This window comes from Chiloscyllium plagiosum, chromosome 40 (genome assembly GCF_004010195.1).
Source record: "Chiloscyllium plagiosum isolate BGI_BamShark_2017 chromosome 40, ASM401019v2, whole genome shotgun sequence".
NCBI classification, from domain to species: Eukaryota; Metazoa; Chordata; class Chondrichthyes; order Orectolobiformes; family Hemiscylliidae; genus Chiloscyllium; species Chiloscyllium plagiosum.
Genome location: NC_057749.1, coordinates 14,992,029 through 15,000,270, shown reverse-complemented (window position 1 = coordinate 15,000,270; position 8,242 = coordinate 14,992,029). Strand labels below are relative to the sequence as shown.

Sequence of the window (8,242 nt, the reverse complement as noted above, 5' to 3'; positions counted from 1 at the left end):
AAAAAAAATGTGCAGGTCAGGTGAATTGGCCATGCTAAATTGCCCGTAGTGTTAGGTAAGGGATAAATGTAGGGGTATGGGTGGGTTGCGCTTCGGCGGGGTGGTGTGGACTTGTTGGGCCGAAGGGCCTGTTTCCACTCTGTAAGTAATCTAATCTATTAAAAAGAGGGAATGCTGCACTGTCAGAGGGTCTGTGCTGAGGGAATGCTGCACTGTCAGAGGGTCTGTGCTGAGGGAGTGCCGCACTGTTGGAGGGTCAGTGCTGAGGGAGTGCTGCACTGTTGGAGGGTCAGTGCTGAGGGAGTGCCGCACTGTTGGAAGGTCAGTGCTGATGGTGTGCCACACTGTTTGATTTTACACTATTTGAGTAACCGTACTCCAGACCATATGTGAGTGGTATACATACATTTCCTGAGTCTGTTTGCTCCTTATCTCTGATTTTTAGTTCCTTATGTACCTCTTTAGTTCCTTATGTACCATAACCCACCTTTCCTTACAGCTGTATGGAGCCAGGTAATAAATCCAGCTCTCTAGCGCAGTGTCTCAGACCTCTCTCTCTTCACAAACACATTTCAGACTGCTTCCTTCTGTCTTCTTCACATCAGGGACATGCTGTCAGTCACAATACAGCAAGCCTTTTATTAACTGGCCCCTGTGGGACCAGGAATGTGCCAGTTAGTTGAATACTCTATAAGTCCATAGCATCAATGTAATACACACTAAGTAATAGAAATGTAAGACACATCACTATTATCCATTGTTTATGCATAAATCACTTAAATAATAATGTAATTTGTCTTAAATAAAGCTGACTGGCAGAGAACTTTCTCATTTGCACCTTCAAATGGCGACTTGGACATTGGTTGGGGGGTGGGGGGAGGATTGAAATAACACAGAAAGCTTACGGTATTTGAGGTCTGTAATTTTTGCTGGTTTATTGAGCTGGTTGGCTCACAAGGTGCTGGTTGAGATGAAGTTTGCTGTATTATAATTTATGCAAGTCTCATGGTAACCCAGGAGTCAGCCTCAGGATCTTACAGTTCAAAGTCCCATCTGAGAAACAGTTCCTCTGACAGTGCAGCACACCACTGGCACCCCATTTCTGGAGCAGGACTCGAACTCACAACCTTCAGATTGGGAGGTGAGAGTTACCGAGGCCTAAGCAGATGGGTTTTGGCACGAAGCGAGCTCTGACCTTCTTGATTATGTCTCTTTAGCAATGAGGTATCCTGTGGATATTTTAACCGGTGGAGAATGGGACGTTGTAAAGCAATCATCAGAGGCTTACCTGTCGAGACTTCGCGAGAGAGAGCAGGAATCCAGTGAGTGGTTTACACTGGCCAATGGAGAGAAGGTAACCAACCTCATCCATGTTCTGTCCCTATGATTGGCTGCAGCCTCAGATCTCTTTAAGGAGAAGCGAACCAATCAGAGATTAAAAACAAGAACAGCAATTTGAGCTAATTATGCCAGCAGAGTTACTGTACTCCACAGGCCTGGACTCACGATTACAAATATCCCACCACTGCACCCAGAGATCTTACATTTAATTGAATAAGTTTTAAAGTCTCACCCTGGTGACACTGACCATGAAACTTTCAGATTGTTGCAAAGATCCATCTGGTTTCACTAATGTGAAGGAAATCTGCTGTCTTTACCCCGTCTGACCTACATTCAATTCCAGTTCCACAGTGCTGTGTGCACTGTTTAACTTTAATGTGCTCAGATGTGGGAGACTGATCGTTGATCTAAGCTCACTGTGCTCAATAAGATAAGCCTGGATGTGGTCTCAAGAGATAACATAGTATTTACAAACAAGAGGGACCGTATTGTTGAAGAGGAGAGTGTGAAACGGACTGGTAAGCTAGAAGAGATACTTGTTAGGAAGGAAGATGTGTTGGACATTTTGAACAACTTGAGGATAGACAAGTCCCCCGGGCCTGACGGGATATATCCTAGGATTATGTGGGAAGCAAGAGAGGAAATTGCAGAACCGTTGGCAATGATCTTTTCGTCTTCATTGTCGATGGGGGTGGTACCAGAGGACTGGAGAGTGGCGAATGTTGTGCCCCTGTTCAAAAAAGGGAATAGGGATAACCCTGGGAATTACAGGCCCGTTAGTCTTACTTCGGTGGTAGGCAAAGTAATGGAAAGGGTACTGAGGGATAGGATTTATGAGTATCTGGAAAGACATTGCTTAATTAGGGACAGCCAGCACGGATTTGTGAAGGGGAGGTCTTGCCTTACAAGTCTTATTGAATTCTTTGAGGAGGTGACTAAGCATATGGGATGTGGGTATCACTGCCTTAGGCCAACATTTATTTCCCATGCCTAATTGCCCTTGAGTGGCTTGCTTGACTATTTCAGAAGACAGTTAAAAATCAACCATAATACTGTGGGTCTGGAGTTACCCATAGACCAGACCAGGTAAGGACAGCAGATTTCTGTCACAAAAGGTGGATTTTTATGACAATCAACAGTGGTTACATGTTCGCCATTATGTTTACTTTTAATTCCAGATACAAATTTCAATATCTGGCATGGGGGGGGGGGATTTCAAACCCACATCCCCAGAGTATTTTTCAGGGCTCTAAATGACTAGCCCAATGGCATAACTACTATGCCACCACCTTACTTCCTCAGCTGCCCTCTCTTGCGAATAAAATGATGACAGGGTTGGAATGAAGCTCTGGCCATGTAAAGGCCTCAATATGCCACAAGGTGAGAAGATTTACCAGGATGTTGCCTGGAATGGAGAATAGGTCGTACGAGGATAGGTTGAGAGTGCTAGGCCTTTTCTCATTGGAACGGCGAAGGATGAGGGGTGACTTGATAGAGGTTTATAAGATGATCAGAGGAATAGATAGAGTAGACAGTCAGAGACTTTTTCCCCAGATACAACAGAGTGTTACAAGGGGACATAAATTTAAGGTGAAGGGTGGAAGGTATAGGGGGGATGTCAGGGGTAGGTTCTTTACCCAGAGAGTGGTGGCAGAGTCAGAATCATTGGCGACCTTTAAGCGGCAATTGGATAGGTACATGGATGGGTGCTTAAGCTAGGACAAATGTTCGGCACAACATCGTGGGCCGAAGGGCCTGTTCTGTGCTGTATTTTTCTATGTTCTATGTTCTAACATACATTGAGGGAAGCAGTCTAGGTTCAAATGCAGCACGGTCCTGGATAATAACAGGTTTGGTCTGAAATGTGACAAGGAACATTTGTGCCAGGTAATGACCATCTCCACAAAAAGAGAATCTAACCATCTGAGCAGGTCAGAGGGAGGATTCCTGTCGCGAGTTACTCACCCCCTGACTCCCCAAAGCCTGTCTACAAGGCACAAGTCAGGAGGGTGATGGAATACTCCCCAGTTGCCTGGATGGGGGCAGCTCCAACAACACTCAAGAAGCTTGACACCATCCAGGACAAAGCAGCCACTTGATTGGCGTCACATTCACAAAAATCCACTCCCTTCCCCACTGACACTCAGTAGCAGCAGTGTGTACTATCTAAAGGATACACTGCAGAAATTCACCAACCATTTTCAGACTGCACCTTCCAGACCCACAACCACTACCATCTAGAAGGACAAGGGAAATAGATACATGGGAACACCACCCCCTGCAAGTTCCTTTCCAAACCGCTCACCATCCTGACTTGGAAGTACATCACCGTTCCTTCAGTGTCGCTGGATCAAATTCCTCAGATTCCCTCCCTGAGGGCATTGTGGGCCTACCCACAGCACATGGACTGCAGCTGTTCAAGAAGGCAGCTCACCCCCACCCCCTCCTGGTGCAACTGGGGACGGGCAATAAATGCTGGCCTAGCCAGTGATGCCCACATCCCATGAATGAATGAGATCAATCCTAGAAGCTGAGCTGTAAGCCTAGATGCAGACAGTACTGTCACTGAATGAGTTACACCTTTGGAAATTTGTACCATGCCCTTTAGCTGATCAGTAAGATATATAAAATATACAACAAACCAGGTGGGTGTTTTGGGACAATGTTTTAGCTGTGGCAGTGAGTTACTCTTTCCAACTTCAGGAAGAAACAGCTTACTCACAACAACACTTTCAGTCCCGGGGCACGGAGCTCAGGGCACAACCAGATCAGCCTTGGTTTTCTTGAATAGCAGAGCAGGCTCGAGGGGGCTGAATGGTCTCCTCATTTCTGTGTAGGTTTGCTCCCGTTTCCTCCCACAGTCCAGGGATGTGCAGGTTAGGGTGGATTGGCCATGGGGAAAGCAGGTTTTCAGGGATAGGGTGAGTCGGGGTGGGATGTTCTTTGGAGGGTTAGTGTGGAGCAATGGGCTGAATGGCCTGCTTCCACACTGTGGGAAATCTATGATTTCTCGTGTTCTCACCGTACACTGGGGTGACACCCTTTTTATTTTATCTTTCCAGGTTGCTGTGACACTGTCCTCTCTGGCCTTTCTGCAGATACACAGGGAGCACAAAGGGCACTGTGTCCTGGGCCTGGCCAGCTCTCAGACAGGTCAGTCACCTCTTTGTCTGCTCCGTCTTCAGCTTCCAGACCAGGCAGCGCAGAGTGAGGCTGTTCGGCCCATCACCCTGACCCTGGGTTCTTTGAAAGATTAGTCCCACATTCCTCTACTCTTAACCTTGCAAGCATTGAATTTTCAAGTTTTATACATTTCCACAGCCTCAAAGGATTCCATATGAACTCTGCGTAAAAAACATTTCTCCTCACTATCCCCCAGTCTTTATCTGATTATTTTAAATCTGCATCAACTGGTTATCGAAGCTCTCGCTCCTGTCAGACTGTTACCCCTTATAAACCCTCTTCCAAGGCTGAATTAGTACATTCTGAGCAATAACACAAGGAAGGTTAGGTTACTCTTGCTGGGAAGGCAAGGGAACATGTCAATGAATAGAGAGTCACAGCAGGCTAAGGAATTTCTGAGGAAGGGCCACTCGACCGATAAGTGAACTCTGATTTCTCTCCACGGATACTGCCAGGTCTGCTGAGCTTTTCCAGCAATTTTTGTTTTTGTCCCAGTAGACTGGATGATCTTGTGAGATTATTTATCGGGGAAAGACACAGCAGAACATTTTTTTAATGGTGAGAAATCGGGTGCTGGGGAAGAGGAAGGGGTTTTCTATTCAGTGCAGACAGGGGGCTGAAAGTCTGTACATAAATTGCAGGGCATTCAAAAGGACGTTATTTCAATATGGCTATGGTTCAAAGGAACTGCTGTTTTAGCTGCACAAAGTCTCCGTTGGTCCCACTCCATAAGACTGTACAGAGGGGTATATAGGTCTGCACTGGATAAAGGGTATATAGGTCTGCACTGGATAAAACGTTGCCCCAACATCAATGTCCTTGGGGAATTGGCCTGGCCTGTGTTCAACCCTAACCACCCCCTGACACTCTTCTATGTTCTGAATGACTCTCACATCTGAAAGATGTTAGCTCTGTCATGTTTGGTCTGTGTGTGTAAAACCTGATACCAAACACTAGATGTCAGAGGAGAGCCACAGATATCAACTCAATAAACCCACATCAGTTTAGAAACCAGCTTTGAACATTCCTCCCAGTCAAAAGGTTTTGCCTGATCAGTAATGCTACTGCCTAACATTCACTCCCAGTACGTATTTCTGTCCCTCCTGCTCCCTGCTCCTTTCACAATCTCTCCTCACCCACATAGCAATGTGATATTGACATTCCAGTGAATGACAACAGCATATTTCTTCAACATAACTTTAGATAGCTAGCTGTGCTTTTCCAGCACCACTCTAATCTAGACTCTGATCTCCAGCACCTGCAGTCCTCACTTTCACATAATTCTATATAGACAGAGTGGGCAGAGAGGTTCCTGCTTTTAAAACGATTAAGGACCAGAGGGCGCAGTTTTGTAAAAAGAAACAAGTACAGGATGAGAAATGGCAGTAGTTGGGGTCTGGAATGCACAGCCAGGAGGTGTAAGGGAGGCAGGTTCAATGGAAATAGCATAAAGGCATTATTTAATATATCAGGTTATGGGGAAAAGAGACACTGAGCCCTAATGCTCAGAGAGCCAGTATGGACATGATAGACTGAATGGCCTTCTTCTGCACTGTGTGAATTCTGTGATCCTGTCCAGATCCCCCCAGATCCAGGCTCCACATAATCAGGTGGAACTATTTTCCAGCTCCTTCCTCAAGCTCCACTGACAAAGTCCAAGTGCCCTCTCATCTCTCAGCCACAACTGAAGGATCCTGGGTAGGATATTTCGGACCGAGATGAGGAGAAATGTCTTCACCCAGAGAGTGGGGAGCCGGGGGGATGCTCTGTGACAGAAAGTGGTGGAGGCTGAACCATCGAATGTATTCAGGAAGGAATTAGATACAGTTCTTAAGGGAGCAAAGGATATGGGGAGAAAGTGGGAATAGGGGACTGAGATGGATAATCAGCTGTGATCATATTGAATGGTGGAGCAGGATTGATGGGCTGAATGGCCTACTCCTGTTCCTATATTCTGTTTCTGTATTCCTTCTTCACCTTTTTTACTCAGAGAGTGGTAAGGGAGTGGAATGCCTTACCTGTCACCTCAGCCACATTAGGGAAATTTAAACAATCCTTGGATAAGCACATGGATGATGATGGGTTAGTGTAGGGGACAAGCTGGGAATAGTTCACAGGTCGGCGCAACATCGAGGGCCGAAGGGCCTGTTCTGCGCTGGATTGTTCTATGTTCTATGTTCTAAGCGGTGACATCCAACACCCGTCACCTCTTCCTGCATCTCTGCCCAGTCCCAGCCCTTCACTACTCCCCAGGATTTCAAACTATGACACTCCTCCCTTCCCTCTTTGCACAGTTTCCAATCCGTCGTTCCCAACCCACTTGCCCTCATCTGCTGCCTCTGCAGTCCACCAGCCTGCCCCAGCCCTCAATGCTCTCTCAGAATCACAGGTAATGCTTGGTTGTTACCAGCAGATGGTGCAAGAGGGCTGTGTAGAAACAGTCAAATCCCAGCTCATCCCAGGGGGAGCCCAATGCTGTTTTGACAACTTAGTGGAAAATTAATTCACTGTCACTAATGGTGACTCGTGAGGTTAGTTTCTGTTAAAGAAAATCCCTGGACCCATTCTTCCAGAATACAACTCTCCCATATTCCCATCCAGCGGTTTCATACATGGAATCTTAGCCTCCCTCCTGTTGGACAAATAGGTGCTAACTCAGGTCAGTGCTCCATTTCCCCTTCACTCTCCGACCCCTCAGACCTTTGCACCATGCCCTCTGCAGAGAGGAGTAGTTAACTTAATTGTGTAAGTTAAGGGTGCAACTTTCTGTTCGGATCGATGGACACATCTCAACCATGGAGGTAAAAACAATTACTCCAACCATCCCAGTCCCCTTTGAATCTGGTTCCTCAAGACACTGGTAATTTTATTTACATTTGTTCATGGAACGTGGGCTGGGCCAGCACTTATTTCTCCCTAATTACTCCTTGAGAAGGTGGTGGTGTGCTGACTTCTTGAATGGTGCTTTAAACAGAAACACATGCTGTGAGGGAGAGTATTTACCCAACGACACTGAAGGAATGGCGATATGTTACATCAGGATGGTGAGCATGTTGGAGAGGAACTTGCAGCGGGTGGTGTTCCCATGTATCAGCTGCCCTTGTCCTTCTAGGTGGAAGCTGTCTTGGGTTTGGAAGGTGCTGTCTGAGGATTTTTTGGTGAATTTCTGCAGTGTATTTTATAGATAGTACACACTGCTGTTGGAGGTTGTGGAAGGTAATGAAGTTCTTGAGTGTTGCACCCATGTGGTTTACTGACCATGGAGGAAGTGCTGCTGGAGTTTAATGTCACTGGCCAAGTCGAGATAAAAATCAGAAATTGCATGGAAAATTCAGCTGGTGGGTGACATGATGGCTCAGTGGTTAGCACTGCTGCCTCCCAGTGCCAGGGACCTGGGTTCGATTCCAGCCTCGGGTGACTGTGTGGAGATTGCACATTCTCGCCGTGTCTGTGTGGGTTTCCTCCGGGTACTCTGGTTTCCTCCCACAGTCCAAAGGTGTGTGGGTTAGCCATGAGAAATGCAGGGTTACATCGGTAAGTGTGTGGGTCAAGGTGGGGTGCTCTTCAGAGGGGCAGTGTAAGGTTGTTGGGCCAAATGGCCTCTTTCCACATTGTAGTGATTCTATGATTAACATCTGAGATCACTTCTTATTTTGCTCAACAATGCGGCACTCCCTCAGCACTGACCTTCTGACAGTGCAGCACTCCCTCAGCACTG

The 8,242-nt window shown here is 46.6% G+C and overlaps 1 long non-coding RNA gene across 1 annotated transcript in view; it reads left to right on the top strand.

Annotated features, from left to right (window-relative positions):
* The window catches only part of LOC122542655, a 6,648-nt gene extending 2,160 nt beyond the window's left edge, over nucleotides 1-4,488 (top strand). The window contains exons 2-3 of the long non-coding RNA XR_006309848.1: nucleotides 1,218-1,354; nucleotides 4,404-4,488. This is a non-coding gene — a long non-coding RNA (uncharacterized LOC122542655). The remainder of the gene's footprint in view (nucleotides 1-1,217; nucleotides 1,355-4,403) is intronic.
* The last annotated feature ends 3,754 nt before the right edge of the window (nucleotides 4,489-8,242 follow it).